The sequence below is a fragment of the Protopterus annectens genome, chromosome 2.part0 (genome assembly GCF_019279795.1).
Source record: "Protopterus annectens isolate FY-2018-M chromosome 2.part0, PAN1.0, whole genome shotgun sequence".
Classification (NCBI taxonomy): domain Eukaryota; kingdom Metazoa; phylum Chordata; order Ceratodontiformes; family Protopteridae; genus Protopterus; species Protopterus annectens.
Window position 1 is genome coordinate 1,123,366,879 of NC_056728.1, and position 21,556 is coordinate 1,123,388,434.

The 21,556-nt window shown below is 40.8% G+C and overlaps 1 protein-coding gene across 1 annotated transcript in view; it reads right to left on the reverse strand.

Annotated features, from left to right (window-relative positions):
• The window catches only part of ETNPPL (ethanolamine-phosphate phospho-lyase), a 276,355-nt gene extending 276,282 nt beyond the window's left edge, over positions 1 to 73 (reverse strand). The window contains exon 1 of the mRNA XM_044061317.1: positions 1 to 73. This exon is cut by the window's left edge and continues 138 nt beyond it. The gene's annotated coding sequence lies outside the window, so the exon portion shown is untranslated.
• Positions 74 to 21,556: the final 21,483 nt, after the last annotated feature.

The window sequence follows — 21,556 nt, forward strand, 5'->3', positions numbered from 1 at the left end:
GAACGGTTTCCTCAACAATACTACCGTTACAGTAATGCCCACAGCGGGGCATCGGTCTCCCAGGGCTTTTGTATATTTTGTCGGTATCCCGGCCCCTCCTGCCTCCTCCCCTTCTCCGGTACTTTCCGCAAATCATTTGGCACAACCAGCAGCACGCCTACTTTGCTGTCCCCAGAACGACACGGAATGCGCGAACCTATGTCCCCAGAAAGGATTGAGTGACAGTCAAAGAACTTGGTAAACACCAAGATGACCAACTTGTCCACTATTTTTTGCAGTAATGCGGGGACCGCAGGAATGTAGACTATGTGGACAAGTGATTAGGTGATCCCAGTATTGCAAGTAGTAGTCAACAATAACTGCCCGGGTGTAAATGTGCAAATTTTTAATGAAAGACTTCCCGTGCAGAAATGCTTGAGCCTGACTTAGTTACTTAAAGGGTACTTAAATATTTATAAGAAGGTACCATAATAAGTCGAAGTCACATTGTATACGCAGAGAGCCCAATTTAAGATTCAGTTTCAGATATGAGTGCTGTGTTTTCTCAAAGTGTGTGTGTGTTTGTGTGTGTGTGTGCGTGGAAGGTTGGGCGCCGGCCTGGCAACTCGACACCGTAAAACTCTACTACCAATCATGAGCGGACTGGTGATCCGCTGTGGCGACCCCTAACCGGGAAAAGCCGAAAGAAGAAGTTTCAATTAGCAAACCTAAATAAAGATAGCTCGTGTAAAAAAAGTATACTATAAAGTACGTAAGTGTACAATGCAACGGGTAAAATGATAAAATAATGGCTATAGTAACACTTAAATTTGGAATATATTGCATTGCTGGTTTGTAGTAGGCTAACCACCACTTTGTATGCCTAGATCTGCACCCCAGCTGTGTCTCACGAGTTATTGTATTTTAGACGTTATTATATAAAGTGTCTATCAATATTAGTTAGGGCATGATTTAGGAATTCATAGACATAAGTGCCAGACCAAGGGTGAATTTCCGATTTCCCATCTATGCTTGAATACGTTTATAAATTAGACCTCTCAATTGTCCATATTTTTGTCTATTTTGCGCCTTTATCTCATAAAATTTGTAGTTTTATGGCAATTTTATTCTAGCAGCTTTCTCAGTGTATAAGAGCAATATATAAAATGCGTCCATATTTTTGGGCCTTTGCTGGCCCATTATTTTTTGGCTTCGTTCAGATTTCTTGTGCTAAGAGGTTTGAGTGGTAGAGAGTTAGGGATGAACATGTTGTACCTAGATGAGGAGCGAGGAGCCTAGTACAGAAAAGAGGATTTCTCTTGAGATCGGTATCCCTCCTTCCAGCATATCCTATTTATGTTGCAAAGTTTAGGTCCTTAGTAGTTCTGATGCTGTTCATTTTGTGGTTATGCAAAGGGTACATCAGAGTGGGATCCAAGGATTATTTATTTATTTATTTATTTATTTGCAGTTTGTTTGCCAGGATGGTCCACTGGGCCAAGAAGAACCCGTTTTCAATGGAGTCCTGGGGGAGAAAAGCTCCATAACAACAAAAGTTATAAACAAGTAATTGTAGAAAGCTACACAATAACAACAGTTATAAACAAGTAATTATATAACAGTAAATGCAGAAGTACAACTAAAATCATAGCGTTTACAGATACAATATAAAGCAAACAATCAACGATAAGAAAAATAGGAAAATAGGAATTGTAATTTCTTGCTAGTACTTTATGAGGAAAGGAGTAGGACTGGAATACCTGAGATGTCTTAGGTATGGAGAGGAGAAGAGGTTATGTGGAATGGGTGCAGGAGCATTCCCAGAGAGAAGTTAGGTGCGAGTGCAGTGAGGTTTTGAAGGAAGAGTGACTAGAGATGGTGCGGATGGATGGTGGAAGGGAGTTCCACTGACGTGCCAGGGCAAAGCATTGGAGATTTTTGCCAGGAGGGTGGGTGGGTTTATGCAATTCTATCAAATTTGATTGCTGGATCTTAAGGATCTTTCTGGAAGGTGCATTTTAAGGCATGAGGATAGGGAGAGACAGAAAATGAGTTTGTGAGCATGAGTGAGTTGAATGTAGTCGAGATACTTGGGTAGCTCTAACCAACTTAGTTTGTGAAGTGCAACACAATGATGGGTAGAAGAATTGCGGCTAGTGGCAAACTTGGCAATTTTATTACAGCAGGAGGAGAGTTTTGACTTAAGTGTGGATTGTTGGTTAGTTAGGAGTGGGGCCCCATATAGGAGAGATGGGATGAGGAATGTGGTAGAGAGTGTGAACTTTGTAGAGGGAGTGAGGTAGCGACAGTGGCGGTAAAGCAAACCAAGTTTCTGGTGGGCTTTTTTGATGTTTATTTGTATGTGGGAGGAGAATTTAAGCTGATCATCAATGAGGACACCTAGTAGTTTGGCCTCAGGTACAACTCCGAGTGTTGTATTATTGTGGCTAGTGATGGAGAATGTGTTCTTATTTATAGTGGTTGTTTTAGAAGGGGTAAATAACATAAGTTTGGTTTTTGAGGCATTGAGTGCTAGGTGGTTATCTCTCATCCACTGTTCACTGGTAGAAAATGCATTTTGGGTTAGTTTTAGGAGAGTGGGGATGGAGGTGGCAAAAGAGAATTTAGTTGAATCATCTGCATATTGGATAAGGTTTGTGTTAGGGATTGAGTGGTGAAAATCATTTATGAAAATATTAAACAGGAGCGGACCCAGTATGGAGCCTTGTGGTACACCAGTGGGTGTGCTGAGGAATGGGGAGGTGGCTTTTTTCCATTTAACTGCTTGTTGCCTATTTGAGAGGTAATCAGAGAACCATGCATGGATGACAGTCATAGATCACCTGTCAGTAGTCTGTAGGAAACAAGAGTATATAGAGATGGGGCACTGATGTGATCTACACAGGACATTGTGTTTATGCCCTGTGTTCTTTTTCTGAGGAACCTTTGTGGATGTTCCAGTTGTTGCATGTGTCTTGTCAGGTACATAGCAAAGGGGGCATTATACTCAATGATGGATCTTAAGAGGGCCGGATACACTGGCATGATGACTTCCCTGGACTTAGATGCCACACACATGCTTATAAGTTCAGCAACATAGAATTATTTTCTTACTAGCTTGGACACATGTTGGTTGAAAGCCAAGTTACTATCTACATGTGTTCCTAAATCCCTGACGAGCACTACTGTTAGGTCTGTTTTATCCATAACGTAGTTTTTCATGATGGTCAGCTTCCCAGAAGGTACTATTATGCATTTCATAGCATTGAGTTTTAAGCCATGGCTTTGGCACCAGTAATTTATCTGTGTTTAGAACTTCTTTTAAGATATTAGTGTCTTGGAGAGATTCTGTGACTGCTCCTGGTTTGCAATCATCTGTGAACTTGATCAGCCAGGGACCTTTGACATTGGCCTTGACTTCCTAGAAGTAGATGCCAAAGAGGAGTGGGACACAAAGTCTTGAGGTACCCTGCTGTTGACTGGCCTCTTTGTGAAGGTGATCTTTCCATCCTGTCTTCTGACAGTCAGCTGACTATCCAGCATATTATGCAGGGGTTTATGTCTAATTCCATAAGTTTGTTTACAATGCCCAAGTGGAGTACTGTGTCAAATGCCTTAGCCAGGTCAAGGAAGGCAGTATGCACTGTTTTATCCTCATCCATTGCATTGGTGACATTCTTGAAGAAGTCCATCAGGTTTATTAGGCATGACCTGCCTTGACGAAACCAAGTTGGGTCCAGTGTCTGCAGGTTTTGTGTCTTTGTTAATAATTTTCGTGATGATTCATTCCATGGCTTTCCATATAAGACTACTCAGACTAATGGGTATGTAGTTCCTGGGATCCTTTGATGGTCTGCTGTTATATATATGGATGGCTGTTCCACTTCTCCATTCCTGAAGCGCAAAGCCTGTTTTGAGGAATATAGTTGAATAGTGATTCCAGTGGCCCTGATAGGTCATATTTCAGGCTATTCAGAAAGCATCCTGAGATATTATTTGGGCCCACAGAGGCTGTATTTTTCACCTTAGAGAGCACAGTCAGGACCCGCTCCAATTTATAGTTGGAGGAGTTAAGATTGAAGGTATTTCCTGAGGGGTGGCTGGTGTGAGATGGGGGTGAAGTTGGAGTTGAATTTGTCAGCCAGCAGATTATGGGGCTCCATTAACCACTAGTTTGGCACACTGTTGTGTGAGGTTTCTGACATAGCTGAAGAAGGCTTTGTGGTTGTCTTTGGCGTGGGAAGCTATCTTGACCTTGAAATTGGCTTCCTTAAACTTAATTAGCCTTCTTAGTTGTTGGTATACTTAGATAAGTGAGGTCTTATCTTTTCAAGTGTTGTACTTCCTAATTTAACTATGATTTTTTTTTCTTTTGTTGTATAATCTTGTTTAACTTAGGATTCTAGCAGGATGGTTTGTTTTCAGTTTACTTGAGATGGGTACAACAGCCTTTGCACAGCCACTGACATGGTTGTACAGAGTTTCTGTGAACAGTTTTGCATAGGTTGCTGTGGTTTTGTGGGTTTGGAAGGGCATGGAATTTAGTGAAATTATCATTTAATACGAGGTAGTTTGCTTTGGAATAATTTCTAACTGTTACAGAGTTAACTGGGATTACTGAACTGGTTTCTATTTCAAATGTGATAGCTTTATGATCTGACCCTAACAGGGAGGACATGACACTGGGGGGAGGCATTTTCCCCTATTTGTAAGTACCATATCCAGTATGTTTAAACCTTTAGGAATTGTATGCATTATATGGTCTATGGTGTTTGTGTTTATAAAGTCCAGGAATCTCTATGCCTGCATGGTTGGGCCCATATAAGATTTCCACTCAAAAGAAGGGTAATGAAGGTCACCCATGAGTAAGGTATTTGGTTGAATAGTGAGTGTCTCCAATAGGTCTAAGTATAAGCTATGGGTCTCATTGGACATATAGGATGACCTATAACTTGCTAAGATGTAGTATGGGACTTTGTCTATGGTAATCTGCACATGGTGAAACTCCAGCACTTCATCCTGCTGAACCAACCTAGAGGTATACTAGTTACTGATAGAGATTGAAGCAGCACCACCTGTATTCCCTGTCTGTGTAGTTACTGGTCAAAATGTGTGGAAGGGACTGAAACCTTGCACTGCTGGGATACTTTCTGCGGCTTAAGCAATATCTTGGTAACTGCACAGATATCTATATTCTCCAAGGTGAGGAGAGTTTGGAGTGGGTGGATATTTTTGTTTAAGCTTCTGACATTGAGCTTTAACACCCTGAGCTTCCCTTGAGTTGGTTTTGTTATGTCAGAAGGTTTGTCAGTTTGGCATAGTCGAAACTGGGCTCTGTGGGGGAGGATAAAGTTTTAGCTGATATTTGAATGCCTAGATGGGACAAGTGCAGACCATCCTTGGCAAATTATATGCAGTTTCTTAACCATATCCTGCTATACTGACAAATATTTTATCCCCCTAGAATGACACTAGAACCTAAGCCAATTATTAAAGCCAATCATCTTTTTGTTTGTATTGTGGCATTATCCTTGGTGAAGGTTGAATGCTGCTTAATGCTATGCATATACCAGCCTAAGACAGATAGTCTGATAGATCTATGTCTCTCTTCATATAGTATAGGGAGGCACATCTCAGGTCATTTACTCCTACATGGACTATGATAGACTCACACTGGCACCTGTGGTGCAACAACTTGACTGCATGCATGACTCGGTAGATCTTGGATCCTGATAGACAATTAACCATTATTTTCTCTTTGTTTAGCCTGGTGAGTGGGGCATCAGTATTCCATACAACTGAATCTCCTATGACTAGAGTCCTGGGTGGTGTGTTGGCTTGTCTGAGGTATGTCAAATTGGACAAGCTGTTTGGAGAGGTGTATAGCAAAGGGAGCATTTTATTCAATAATAAGCCTAATAAAGGATTATACAGAAGAGGTAAAGCTTTCTTGAACTTTGAGGTGGTGGCCTTGGAAATTAACTCTGCTAGACAGAAAGTGTTTTAACCATGACTGCTACATACAGATAGAGATATAGCTCATTGTTGACAAATGTGTCTAGATCTCTAATGACAGAGCCAGTTTTAAGTGGGTGTGCCCTATATATGGCACAAGTTAAGGAAGTTTGATTTCCCAAATTTAACAATGCTATAGTTTTTAGCACAGAGTTTGAACCCATAGTCATTACATCAGGCACTGGTCTGGACATGCCCTAAGGATGTTCACTTCAGGATCCAGGCTGCAGTTATCAGCAAACATGGTAAGCCATATCCCTTTGGCTTCTGTTTTCACATTAGATAAATAAGGGACCACAAGGAGTAGGAATAGGACTGAGCCCTGTGGTACATCCCTTGTGATATTTTTATTTTGTCTGGAGGAGTTACCACCAACCTTAAATAAATTAGTTCTGCCAGTGAGCTATCCAGTGGGCAACACAGGAATTCGTGGTTGGCTGGGAGAGATGGTTGGAAATAAATGCATGACAAATGCTGTCAAAGGTATTCCCCAGATCCAGATTTGTACTGAGGATGGACTAGCCATATCAAAGGCCTCAGTAACACATCCAAAGAATTCAACTGGATTGAGCACATACTATCTGCTTTTCATGAAGCAAAATTGATTTGGATCAAGTGGGTCACCTATATCATTGTTTATGAGATCACAAATTATGCATTTATTGACCTTAAAGATGCTACAGGTGAGACACATGAGTCTATAATTAACAATATATGTGATGGGGTCACCATTAAACAGTGGAACCATTTTCGAAGTTCTCCAAGCCTCAGTGATGTAACCAGTAGAGAAGCTAAGGATGAATAGGTTAATGTGGGTTATGCTAGGTTATATTTTGCACTTGCCAGGAGACAGCTGAGGATTTTATCAGACAGTGCAGATTGTACCTGTTCTAGTATGATTCTGGAAAAAAAGGTAGTTAGAAGAGGCAATGAAACAACAGTGCATTGAGTAGGTGAAGAGAAGCTCAGGCTGTATTTGTCAGCAAGGATTTTGACAGTGGCTCCAGGACAACGTGAATAGGTCAAATGGAGGAAAGTTGTTTACCGACTCTAGACAGTAGAAAGAGATTTAGCTCCGGTTTGAGTAAATACTTCCATTTTTCACAGATGGGGACAAGATCTGATAAAAGTATAGGACAGAGCTAATGCAGGCTATGGTTCCACTGCAGTGATGATAAAATAAGGTATTAAGAAATTTGATATATGGTAAATGGAGTTAAGTAGCAGCAGAAAGCAGTTACTTTAGGCTACAATTAAGGAAGCAAGTTGAGCTAAGACTGATAGTAATTTCACATAGTAAATAGTTCGTAAACAATGAAAGATATAAAATGTTAAATGCTATATATTAATGAGAAAGATCTCAGATGGCTCTAGGTGATTTGGCTAGATTGACTAATTTCACCAAATGGGCGTATTTGCCAGTGATAAGTAGCTTGATAACCTGCCCTAATCCAACCTATGCCAGGGACTCATGCTAATAGTGGGAGGTGTGTATGTGCTCCTATTGGCCATTGTGTGCCCATTATAAAGCCCAGCCAATAAGCTACTGGATGTTCAGTGTCCATTTGTCCAGCTTGGGTTACCTAGGAAAGCTCTGTTGAGGAAAAGCTGAATGTAAAACCAATCAACCTGCCAAACATGATGTAAGAATTTTACACACAATGTTGGTTCACTGGCAGGACTCCGCTTGGAAGTGGTGATATGATGGAGAGGAGGAGGTTGGACATCGTATGTATCCAAGAGACAAGATGGAAGGGAAGTGCTGCAAAGTCATTTGGCTTGGGATCCAGAGTTTACTACTCAGGAGGAGGGCAGGCTAGAAGTGGTGTGGGAATTGTGGCAAGGGAGAGGCTTCAGAAGGCAGTGAAGGATGTCATCAGAATTAGTGACATACTCATGGCAATCAGACTCCAGTGTAATAGTAGAGTGGTATGCATAATCTGAGCCTATGTCCCACAGTAGGGTTGTGATATTGAGGAAAAGAGGGCATTCAGACAGCAGCTGCAGAACCTACTAGATAAAGCAGGACATCAGGAAGTGGTGTTGATAACTGTTGGCCTGAATCCATGTATTGGGATTGACAGAACAGGATAAGAGGACTGCCTTGGTCCGCATTGGTGGGGCAACAGAAATAAAAAAGGAGAGACCATTCTAGACTTCTTTCTGGCAAATGGCTTCACAGTTTCACAGTATAGTACTAGGCTATCTGCCCTGGGGCATTTGTAAGCCTGGCCATAGTGATGTGGCTTTTGCCACCCCATGAAATGGTACAAAAAAATGTACAGAATAAATTTTGAATACTGTGCCTCTGTCTAGTAGTGACACAATGAAGGTCCCCTTATATAATAGAATTAGTTTACTGTGCCCCTGTATAGCAGTGACACAGATGTGACCCCTGGGGTAAACTTACAATCTCCCATCCACTCATCAAGATTTCTCTTGAAGAGAGTCAGTGAGGGGCTCTGCCTAATACGAACTGGGATCTTGTTCCAAAGCATGGAAAGCCTCTGGGTTATGAATCTATCCCTCCAGCATGTCCTATTCATACTTGTGCCGAGGTTTAAGTCTTTAGCTCTCATGGTCCTGATGGATTTGGATTTTTTGAGGTGGAGCATGTCCATCAGATCCTGATTGGACATGGCCTTGTACGTCAGGCAGAGATCACCTCTGAGCAGGCGGTATGCTACTGAATAGAGCTAAAGTTTCTTTAGTCTGACAGAATAAGACATATGTTGGAGACCCTTGATCCTCTTGGTGAGGTACTTTTGTGGTCTCTCCAGCTGTTGTAAATGCCGGGTGAGGTACATACCAAATGGGGCATTGTACTCAATCATGGGTCTGATGAGGGAGGAATATAGGGGTACAATGACATCCTTGGATCTGGATGTGAATCCCTTCATGATGAGGTGTGCAAGGTAGAATGTTTTTCTAACCACTTTGGTAACGTGGGTGTCAAATGAGAGGTCGCTGTCGACTTGGGTCCCTAGGTCTCTGATTACTTTTTCCGTACTCAGTGGGTTGCTGTCTATGTGATAATTTGTGGGTACTTTGTTTTTCCCAAAGGGATGACTATACATTTTGGCATTTAGTTTAAGGCCGTGACTCCGGCACCAGTTGTCCGTTTCTGTGAGGCCTTTTTGTAGGATGTGTGTGTCTGCCGGTGTATTGACTATGGTGCCTAGTTTGCAGTCATCTGCGAACTTTGTCAGCCACAGCCCTCCCATGTTTGCTTTAACATCTGAGAAATAAATGCCGAACAAGAGGGGTCCGAGGACAGATCCCTGTGGGACACCACTTGTGACTGGCTTTGAGTCTGACATTACTCCAGCGATTTTAACTTTATGGGTTCTGTCCTTTAGCCAGTTTGCAACCCATCTAGTGACATAAGGGTTTACTTTTAAGCTGTTGAGCTTATCTATGATGCCTGAGTGGGGTATTGTGTCGAAGGCCTTAGCCAAGTCCAGGTATGCTGTATGGACTGCTTTGCCCTCATCAATGGCTCTAGTGACTGTTTCGAAAAAGTCAACCAGGTTTAAAAGGCAGGATCTGCCCTTTACAAAGCCGAACTGGGTGGGGTCAAGTGTCTGTAGGTCCCCTATGTCTCTGTTTATGAGTTCTATAATGATTCTTTCCATAGCTTTGCAGACCAGGCTGGTTAAGCTTATGGGGCAGTAGTTTCCAGGGTTTGTAGAGGCACCCCCTTGTGGAGTGGGACCACTGTTGCTGTACGCCAGTGTTCGGGTACATATCCCGAAGTAAGGCTAAGGTTAAATAGCATTTTTATGTGTGGGTTTAGCTCCTCTTGGAGTTCACGTAACACGCAACCTGGGATATCGTCAGGTCCCATTGATGCTGTGTTTTTTGCTTTGTTTAGGGTGGTTCTCACTTGGACATCTGAGATGACAGGGAGATTACATTCAGCTGGGATAAGTATTTCTTCTTTTGGGGGTGAAGGAGGGAAGAAATTTGCACTGAACCTGTCAGCCAGAATGTTGGCAATATCTGTGGGTTCAGTGTATTTTTTGTTGTTGTGACCAACTCTGAGCATATCTGAGGGTTTCCGTCCAGGTTTCTAACATAGCTGAAGAAGGCTTTGTGGTTATCTTTAGTGTCCTTAGCGATTTTTCTCTCAAAGTTGGCCTTGGATGTTTTTATGAGAGAACGTAGTTTTCTGCTAATGTTGATCAGAGATGTCTTCCCTTCATGGGATTTTGCTCTGACGTGCAGTAGCTTCCTTCTTTTGTTATACAATTTGTTTATGGCTGAGGTCCACCAGACAGGACGCTTACCCTTGGTGGAGAGGGACTTGGATTTGTTTGGGATTGCAATGATCCATGCATTCTTGGAGATGTCCATAGAAAGCATTTGTGAAGGATTCGGCATTGTGGGATGTGGTATCCAATGGCACAGTGGGCTTAAAGGATACCATCTCAGTCTTAAGAAGAGTGAAGTCTGCTTTTGAGAAGTTTTTCACTGTGGTCTTTTGTGCTGGGGGTGGAGGTGGGATATGTATATCCAGGGTGATTAGTTTGTGGTCAGATCTCACTAGTGAGGGGTATACTTCCGGTGTGGAGCATTTTGTCCCCATGTTTGTGATGATCAGGTCTAGTATATTATCTCCCCCAGTGGGAGAGGTGACTAGTTGTTCCAGTGCATTTGAATTTATGAATTCCAGGAACCTTTGGGCTAGGGTATTAGGGCTAGAATAATGTACCCAATCTATGTTTGGGTAGTTGAAGTCTCCCAGTATGATGGTATTTTGTGATACACTCATATCCTCCAATGTCTTCAGGAAGGCTGAGTGGGGTTCTTGAGATTGGGAAGGTGGTCTGTAACATGCTACCAGTTGTATAGCAGTTTTGCCTATGATTAGTTGCACCTGTATGGTCTCTGATGCTTCATGTGTTGCTACTAACCTGGAGGTGTGGGTGTCCTTGATGAATATGGACACTCCCCCTCCCTTTGTGGTTCGGCCTGGGTTTTGGGGCCGAAAAGCACGATACGAGGTATAGCCTGGTAGCACTGGGTTGCTCTCAGGAGCCTTGAACCAGGTTTCAGTTACTGCACAGACGTTGATGTTCTCCATGCTGAGGAGTGCATCAAGTGCCTGCATGTTCAGATTTAGACTTCTGGCGTTGAGCAGCATCACCCTTAGTTTTTTTTCCATTTTTGTTTCCTAAGGAGGTGGGTTTGTCTTTTGAGCCTTGCCTAAAAAAGGCACTATGGGGGTGGCAAGAGCCTTAGCCAATATCCGGAAGCCCAGTGGTGACAGGTGTAAGCTTGATAGCAGTCAATGCATGGTTCAGAAAGAGAGACAGTAACAAGATCACATGCAAGAGTGGACAACATGCAACTGAGGTAGACTTCTTCTTAGTAAGAAAAGGGCACTGGGGTACAATCAGTGATTGTAAAATCATCCCAGTGAAACAGTCAGCCCACAGCATAAATTATTGGTTGGCACAATCAGTTGCAGGTGATGGTCAGAGAAGGCTCTAAATTCAACAGAGACTGGGCTGAAGACCTGGAAGTTGACTAGAGAGAAAGCACAACAGTTCAAGGAATTACTCAAGGCTCTAGCACCTCAAGAAGAAGAGGAAGTAGGTAGAGTTAAAGAAGAATGGCAGTGCATCACAATAGCATGTATGAAGACTACAGAACAGATATGCAGCCAATCCAGGTATGGAAATGAGGTACATAAAGAAAGCTGGTGGTGGTATGCAGAAGCCTAGGAAGTTATCAAAAGAAAGAAGAAGTGCAGAAAAAGTGGGAGATAGAAAAGATGGACCAGGCAAGGAAGGAATAATAGATGTCTAACAAAGAGGCTAAGAAAGGAGTTGTAATAGCAAAGAACATGCATCAGAGGCACTTTACCAGCTTCTAGAAAGTGATTCAGTAGATCACACAAATAAATTATATCAGGTTGCAAGACAAAGACAGAAAGATAAAGAAGGTAATCAGACATCCTTCACAAGGGATACCAGCAATAACCTGCTCACCAGTCCACAGGACATCCAAGACAAATGGAAAGAGTACTTTTAGCAGCATCTGAGTGAATACAATCCCACAGAAGCTGTACTGTCCAAGATACAGTCTACTATGAGAGAAGAGGAGAAGCCCACCATAGAAGAAGTAAGAACAGCACTAAGGAAATTAAATTAGGGAAAGCAGCAGTCCCAGATGAGGCATAAGCAGATATGATAAAAATGTTGAGTGAAATAGGGGAGAAATAGCTCCTAAGGGTACTCATAGTAGTATGGATAGATAGGCATATCCCAGATGGCTGGAGAGTAAGCATACTAGTGCCAACATTCAAAAACAAAGGGGACATTCTCAACTGGGTCAGTACAGTGGTATCAGACTCCTGTCAAACTGCATGAAAGTTCTGTAGAGGGTGATTGATAAATGAATACACAGAGTAACAAGAAAGTAAGATGGGAGATGAGCAGTTTGGATTAAAATCAGAATGCAGCACAACTGACCTGATGTTTGCAGTGAGACAGATAGTTGAGAAGAAGTTAGATGTGAGGAAAGGGTCCAATTGGGTATTCCTAGACTTGGAGAAAGCATATGACAAGGTCCCAAGAAAGCTCATTTGGGCAGTCTTGCAGTGTTTCAAAGTCTCAGAAACCTTGGAAAAATTAGTGCAAGCTATGTACAAGGACTTAATGAGTCAAGTACAAACAGTTTGGTCTCACAGAAGGGTTCTCATTGGGAGTGGGTATGCATCAGGGTTCATCTTTGAGCCCAGTGCTGTTTATACTAGTTATATACAACATTAGCAAACAGGTCGGAGGGGACAGATTAACAAAGTATGCAGACAATGTGGCATTACAGGCAGACTCTAAACAAGAACTTCAACAAAGGATAAAGGAATGGAATACAAAACTGAATACACATGGGATGAAAGTGAGTACAGAAAAGACAGCTATAATGGCAGCAAATGGAGAAAATCAGAATAAGTTGAGAATTGAGATAGTAGGAAAAATAGTGGAACAGATTAATAGCTTCAAGTATCCGGAAGGGGTAGATTAGGAGAAGGGAAGTCTTTATGAGGAAATTAACACTAGAATCAGAGGTAGTATATGATATAAGAATGCCAAAGAAGCTGAAAAATAAGATGTACAAAACAGTGGTGCAACCAGTACTATTGTATGGTACAGAAACCTGGGCAGTAAAGGTAGAGCAGCTGAGGAAGCTAAATGTGATGGAGATGAACTGTCTGAAATAGGTGGTAGGGTGCAGACTGAGGAAAAGACAAAGAAATAAAGACATAAGAGCAGAAGCAAAATTATCTCCAATTACAGAAAAAGGTCAAAGATAACAGATTACGATGCTTTAAGAATATATGCAAAAAATCAGAAGACAATCTGGTAAAGAAGATTTGGGACAGACAGGAAGAAGGCAAGAGGAATTGAGGGTTTTACAGTAAAGAGGTGGATGGAATGTGTGAGAGAAGACCTGTGACAGTCAGGCATGAGTGTCAAAGAAGATAGGAGAGTGGCACCGAATAGACAGAGTTGGCGACAGTTGACACGAAACCCCAACCCTATGTAGAAAATGGGAAAAACGATAGTTGATGTTGTTGATGCTTAATGAGAAAGATCATTCATGCAGTTCATAGGTAGGCAAGCAAAGTAGATAAACATTAAATCATGTAAAATGTAATCAAATATATTAATGAGAAAGATCATTGCACAATTTGTTTTTACTAAGCACATACTATGCAGATACTAAACTAAGTAGGTCAGTCCTTAGAAAATATGAAAAATAGGTGCAACCACTAATTGCCAAGGTACAAAATAATTATTAAACAATAGTACACCAGACAGATTTTAAAAAGATCACTTCACTTAAAATGCGTAAAGGAGAATATGAAAGAGAATGCCTTATATACTAGAAGGCCACTCTTCAAGGGATTAAAAAACTGGAAAAAAATACCTCTTAGGTCAGACATTCTGCACTGGCTGGTACTGATTGAAGAAGAGTGAATGAAACCACAGAATATGCTTCCTATACACCAAGTGATAGTGGGTAGTAATCTGTTCACTGGCTACTACTTGGCTACTATTCACTAGTCTTGTCTCACAAATTTAAGCTTAAAAAAGTTCCCACCAGCACTAAATGACTGCCCCTTTCCACAAACATCTAAGAATTAATGTCACCCACCTCTTATCTCAGCAGAAGCATTACTGGCATCAATTCCAAGTGATTTAGCCAAGTGCAGTAGGTCTCACAAGCAGACCATGTTCTTTAGTATCATCACAGTTGTTGAAGGGATCTGATGATAATTTCAAGTCTCCTTTTCTTGGAAGTGCTGGTATGCATTGGTCCAAATCACAGCAGAGTAAAGTTCTGAACTAAGTAATAGTCTCAAATGTAAATTTAAAATATCTCCCAATGAAATAAAAAGCCAATCAGAGTTAGAGAGTGAGCAACCACTCCTGTCCGCAAACATCTGGGAATGAATGGCCTCAACCTTTTCTCTCACGAGAAGCAGTGGTAGCACTCATCCTATGAAATCCAGGTAAGTACATCAGGGTTCACAAGTCTCACAAGTATAGCACAGTCATTAGTCCCATTCCCAGGTGTTGTGGGGGTTGGTCTCCTCTGTCTCCCCTTGGAAACACTCGTATACAATGGACTGATCTCCACTAAGGAAAGGCTACGTCTTCAGATTTTGAATGAAGTTGAATATCTTTGGAATTAAATATACTACCACATTTTACGATCTCTTAATTTTGTCTTTGTAACAAGTTCTGCAAGATTATCCCGCGGTAGTGGTGCTGTGGTAGCATTGTCGCCTCACAGCAATACGTTGTCCCGTTCGATTCTCAGCTAGAGCATCTTCTGTGTGGAGGCATGCGTGAATGGGCATGCCTTCGTTGAAGGTTGTGCGTCGGGGCTGGTAACTCGGCACGTAAAAATCCACTACCAAACATTAGCGGACCGGAGTTCCGCTGTGGCGACCCCTAACCGGGATAAGCCGAAAGACACAACAACAACAAGTTCTGCAAGATGGTTAAGGGTATTAAACACTGGGTATAAAGTGCACAAATATTAACATTAAGCTTAAAATATCTGCTATGTGCACAAAGTCAGAATTAACATTCTCAATGAATATCTACACTCAGATGTTTCTTGGTATATGTATTATATATGTTATAAATCTATATTCAGCAAAAATAATTTTTACATATAAGAAGTACAAAATACCTACATGGCTTATTGCAATCAAGCTTCTGAAAGACAATAGATTCTACTCTGACAATCAGATCTTTGACCTTACTGCTGTATCATTTCTAAATTGTCACAGATTGTACCTAAAACCCCTTCCTTGCATCAGAAACATAAAAATATTATCTGCATATCTATCTGTTTGTCTATCTATCTATGTGATTTTTGTTTGTATTTTAACCAGAAACATAGCTAATTAATCGAATGTCCTGTACAGATACTGAAACTGGTGCCCTACTCAAAAAGCTTGAGGACAAAAAAATCTCTACTCCTGTAACTGAGGCAAACTACTTGCTGAAACTGTAACAACCAGATACAGATACTACACACCCACACACACCACAAACACTAAGCACATCAGCTTTTCATCCACAACAGCAAATGCAGTATCACATTCATTTATGAAGCCACAGAATCCTTCTATGTTTATAAAGCCACAATGGTAATGCAAACCTCCACCATCCATACATGCCAATTGCCCCCTCTGACAGCTTGCACTTAGAGCATCTGCCCCCTTCACCCCACCCAAGTTGCAGCTCTGTTTTTTAACCTAGGCAAATTTCATTGAGTAGAAGCCTTTTTACAATGAAAGATGGGAAGAAAATCTCTCTAATAGAGTGAAAAATACATAGAACAACAAATCTCTTTGCATTAAAAGACAACTATTCCTTACACACATTTCCTTTAACCAGGCATATGTATCTTCCTTCCTAGGAAAGCATTCCTAAATTACCATATGAAAGAAAGCACAATTTAGCTGTTTCTTCCCCTCTGTCCTATCTTATTCATTTTGTCCAGACCAAAATGTTTTGGTGCAAATAAACTCTCATGATGCTTTCTTTAGGAATTTGTCACCCAGGCCCTTGCATAAAATAATGTCATCCGTCATATTTTAGGATTTGTTTTTGCCAAGGAAAAATGCACACAGCAAAGTATTTATAGCTCTTTTTTTTTTCTTTTCTTTTCTTTTCTACCCATTGAGGTCATAAACCTATTGAGTCTGTTGGAATTCAGAACTGTTTTACTGTTTACTATCATTTATAGCTGCCTTCTTTCTTTCCCTTGGGGCAGTAAATCTATTGAGATTTGTGAAATTATACAGCTCTTTTACTTTTTGTTACAGAGTGAAGAAAAACAGTAATGGCAATGGCAGAAGCTGACTGTTCTGAGGAACTGATTCCTGCTTTCAAAAATCTACTTTAAATGCAGTTTTAAAGTAGAATAATAAAATGCTTACTGCATTATGTTTAAAGCGTGGCAAATAATCCAAACCAGAGAATGACACTTGAATACATTTTTAGACAGTCTGCCCAAACATTCTCAGTAGTGATGCTGAGTTCTGCAGTACATCTGGCACACTTAATGCATAATGGGAAAAAGGAAGGCCAAACGAGAAATTAAATCACATTAGTTTGTTGATCACATCAGAGCATTTTAGGTTAGAATACAATGAAAAAAAACATTAAATACTATATGGAGAGCCACAGAGATACAGGCATAGCAAAAATATCAAAACAGAATACATTTTTCAGTTTTTCATGATAGTAGTAGTCATTTGAAACACATTACTTTCTGACACAGTGATCATGGCAAGTTGCACTACAACAGTATTGTAGAAAATAAGCACCAAAAGGTACTATGTATTAAAATGTAAAATAGCCACTTAGATAGAACACTAAGATTACAAGCTGTTCACCATTATCAAGTTTGTAGAAAAAAATGAGTGATTTCCCCGCTCAGTAACATTGCATGGGAGGCCTCTCTTTAGCTTGACATTTTTCCTCACTGCCCCTGGGTCCTACAGCTGCATACATAATAATCAACAACTACTTTTAGCAACAGCTTTTTGCAGGCGATTCAGCTACCAAGGTTTTGACTAGTGTCTCTTTTAAGTCATGTGTTAGTCTTTAAAGCATGTTAATGTTCACTTATGGGAGTTAGGGTTAATAGATAAGAGTCATGTGACCTTCCAGCCATAGTCCGTCTTTAGTAAACTGTTATTTGTGAAAACAGCTCTTGCATAATGCCTTGTCATTTCTTTTTGTCAGTGTGTGCTCTTACTACCAACATACATGTATATGATGTCAACAACCTCTGCCGGTATATAAAAGGAGCTGTTCAGTATGTAGGAGATTAACTCATCCTAAATATCAAGTTATTTGCTTGATATTCAAAGGAAATTATGCATCTGGGTTTTATGGGTCTGCCAGCCACTGCAGCAACCATCTCAACTAATTCACCACCATGTGTTGATCAGTTCAGTCAATCAATCAATCAATCAATCAATCATTCAATCAATCAATCAATCAAGCAACCAAAGCTTCATAGATGCCTTGCAAATGCACCTGAAAAAGTACATGCTGAAAGCATACAATTAAAAAAGATAAGCTATGACATTAACTAAAATGCAACTCTAGTAGCAAAGCTGTAAAACATATTGTAAAGGCCACTGTGAGGTTTATGAAATGTGTGTCTTAGTGCATCTTCTGAAGTTGTTCACAAAGAAGTACTTCCAAAGTTGCACCTCTTTTGATGTGAATATCCAGAATGCATGACATCTAGTGAGATGACATGGTTACAGACTCAGCCATCAGCATTTGGCTGAAGTAGGTCTGGTATCAAACACACTTAGAAGCAGCCTTGTGTTTGAGCATGGTATTAATTATGGATAGTCTTTGAATAACAGAACGCAGTTAACAATCCCCTCTTGTATACAGATAAATCAGGTTGTTTTTCCAGTCACATTCCTTCAGTTTTTTTCCATCATTATCCATATAAGCACTGCAGTATCACAACAGGATGACAGAGTTTGGGTTTGTGAAGGGCCGATCTTGTCTCCTGAATCTGATTGACTTCTTTGAATCAGTTTCCAGAGCTGTGGACGAGGGTAAGGCAGTCCACACAGCCTATCTGGACCTCGCCAAGGCCTTTGACACCACCCCCCACTCTGGAATCATAGATAAACTTACTAAGCTGGGCATAAATCCCTACATCACTCGATGGGTTGTTAACTGGTTTACTGACAGAACCCAGACAGTAAAAGTAGCCGACTCCAAATCCAGCTCCAGACAAGTGACAAGTGGAGTACCTCAGGGTTCAGTCCTGGGACCGATCTTGTTTGGCATCTACTTCTCTGAAGTACAGGCCAACACTAAGGGACTCTGGCTAACAACGTTTGCAGATGACTGCAAACTGTGAGCCATTATTGAATCCCCAAATGATGTGGATATTCTACAAAAGGGCCTTACAGAAACAGATGCCTGGTGCCAGAGCCATGGGCTCAAGCTTAATGCCAAGAAATGTATAGTTATCCCCTTTGGAAAAAAACATGTACCCATGAATTACCACATAGGTGGCAGGACACTAAACATCGAAAGTGTGATGAGAGACTTAGGGACACAGGTGGACAGTGGTCTCACTTTCGATAACCATATTGCCACAACAGTCAGGAAATCCTTCTATGTGGCACACCTCATCACTAAGGGCTTTTCATCCAGAAAAAAGGAGGTCAATGTCCCACTGTACTCATTCTTCATTAGACCCATTTTAGAGTATAATGCCCCGTTTGGTATGTACCTCACAAGACATCTGCAACAGCTTGAAAGGCCACAGAAATACCTCACTAAAAGAATCACAGGCCTAAAGCAGATGCCATATACTGACCGTCTAAAAAAACTCCAACTATACTCTGTGGCATATCATCTACTCAGAGGCGATCTCTGCTTAACATACAAGGCCATGTCAAACCCTGAGCTGTTGGACATGCTCCACTTAAAGAAATCCCAATCCCTCAGAGCCACATGCTCCAGGGATCTAAACCTTGTCATCACAATGAACAAAACATGCTGGAGGGATAGGTTCCTGACCCAGAGACTCCCCATACTCTGGAATAGACTGCCCATACATATCAAGCAGAGCGCCTCTTTGGCCCTCTTCAAAAGGAACCTTGATGATTGGATGGGAGATAGGAAATTCACCCCGGGGATCATGTCAGTCACCCTGCTAGACAGGGGCCTGGGGAAGTAAATATCGTGGGAAGAAATATCCAGGGAATTCTTATGGCTAGGCTTGCATAGGCCCTAGGGCTGATAGCCTAGTACCAACCTATGAACCTATGAACCTAAGTAGTAGATCATAACTTATTAAGCACCTTGCCTATGGTCTCTAAGAAGGTTGAATTACTCTGTCTAGTTATTAGGTGTGCATCTACAAAAGGAAACAGTGCTTCCCTTTCTATAACTCACAGTCACATTAAACATGACCCTCTTATCTACTGGTACATATTCCAAGCATACCTCACACAGCCAGAAGCATGTAGGTAGCCCCCATACTCACCCAGTGCCTGCACTAAGGAGCAGCTACCAAGAAGGAAAGAGGCTATCAGTTTTCAAGGAGTTTGATTCCAGGATCAGTGCTGTATGTTGAAAGACCTGTTATATATATCTGGAACTTTCAAACTTCCTTCATGGTCTCTGGCTCCTTCCTCAGCAGAAAGGTGACTTTTCATATTGCAAGAGCCAGTTTCCATTGCTGGGGTCTGTTACATTCCAGTCTGCCATGCTCTTGCCTACCACAAGACTGGTACAACTGCAGCTACCACCTTTGCCTTCCAGTCCATAGAGTGGCTCTAAGATGCTCACTTAGGTGAACGCAACTGGGCTACAAGGGTTACCCCGCTACCAGTTGTCCACTAGTGGGTGCAGCTCCAAGCCTGACTCTAGGGGTTGATCTTGATGCTTTTGTTCAAGATGAGGTTCTCTGGTTCTTTAAGTGACACATCATGGAAAAAAGCTTAGGTCAGTTTTGGTGTGGACTCTCCTATTAAACATGTTTGCTAAGGGTCACTCTATAGCACAAAACATGAAAAAACATAACAGTAAGGATTGTGGGCCATATAAGCCAAGCCATAATGACAAGGTTGTAATTCAACTCAGTGGATGCATAAGCCTGGGAAAAAGTAACCCTTGAATTTGCTGGAAAGTTGAGTGTTTTTCCACTCAAGGCTGAGAGACCTGAAGTGGGGCCAAATTTCTCCCATGGGGGATGGGTGCAGGGAGATCTGCCCCCTATAAAATATTTAAAACGTTTGTATGGTATACAATATATCTATTTTAACAGTGTAGCAGTTACATGAATTACTTACAGAAATTTTATTTCTGCACTTTAGTTATATACTTTTTCTTTTATTATTGGTAAGCACAGTATTAATATTATTAAAGTCTTGCATTGTTCATTTAAAAAAAACTTTTACCTTTAATGATGAGGAACTATTTGGAGTGTTTTATTAATGTATTTATTTCAGAAATGGAGCATATTTTCAATATCGTATTATTCTTGGACTTCTTGACTTAAGTTTTAGAGCTTTTCCACTGCCCCACTTCTTTTGTCATTTTTGTATTTTTCTACAGTAGTTCTTTTCTATGATGTCAACATAATCTATATATATATATATATATATATATATATATATATATATATATATATATATATCTGTGAGTCTACTTCTAAATTTCACAGTTTCAAAACGCTGACTTTCTTATGGTCAAGACCATAAGATTGAAGTTTTGAAACGTCAACATTTAAATAAAAAATAAATAAAAACAAAAAAATCTTTTTTTTTACATTTTTGCAGGGGGCAAGCACCCCTGCACCTTCCACATTCCCTGATAATTAAATATACCAACTCCATGATCTTACTACAGTGAGGAAAATGGTAACCATATCATTCCTCACTGTACAGCAATCTCTATTTAAATGGTTCAAAGTTTCAAAACTTCGATCCTATGGTCTTGATGATAAGAAAGTCGATGTTTTGAAACTTCAAAATATATATATATTTTTTTTGTCCAATTTATGTGGAGAGGCACTCTACCTTTTTATGCATTTAAATAGTTTTTCTTTTTTTTTTGTTTAATGTGTTTCCCTGTTTTTGTAAGACTCAATTTTTTAATGTATCTTTTCATTGGAGCTGTAAATTGTTTCTTTTCTCTGTTGTCCCTTGTTTGTTTCAGATACTGAAATTCCTACATGACTGAAATATCAGTTGGAGGTCTCCATCAGAATGAAGGGATCTGTTGTTAGGCATGCTCCTTTGTCTGTACCGGTCGGTGTATGGGGGAGAAGTAGGGTTCTGTGTGGTAGCAAGTTAGCCTCCACCAAAAGGGTTCCATGGCTGGAAGTGATTTTCCTGCTCTGCAAAGGAGGAGTGGAGAGTTTTCTTTTCAGTTTCTGAAGGCAGTATGTATTTTGCCTGCAATTGCACTGACACGCGTATGGTGCACTTACAAATCTCCATTTTGCTGTCCTTACATTTTTACTTTGTTATACA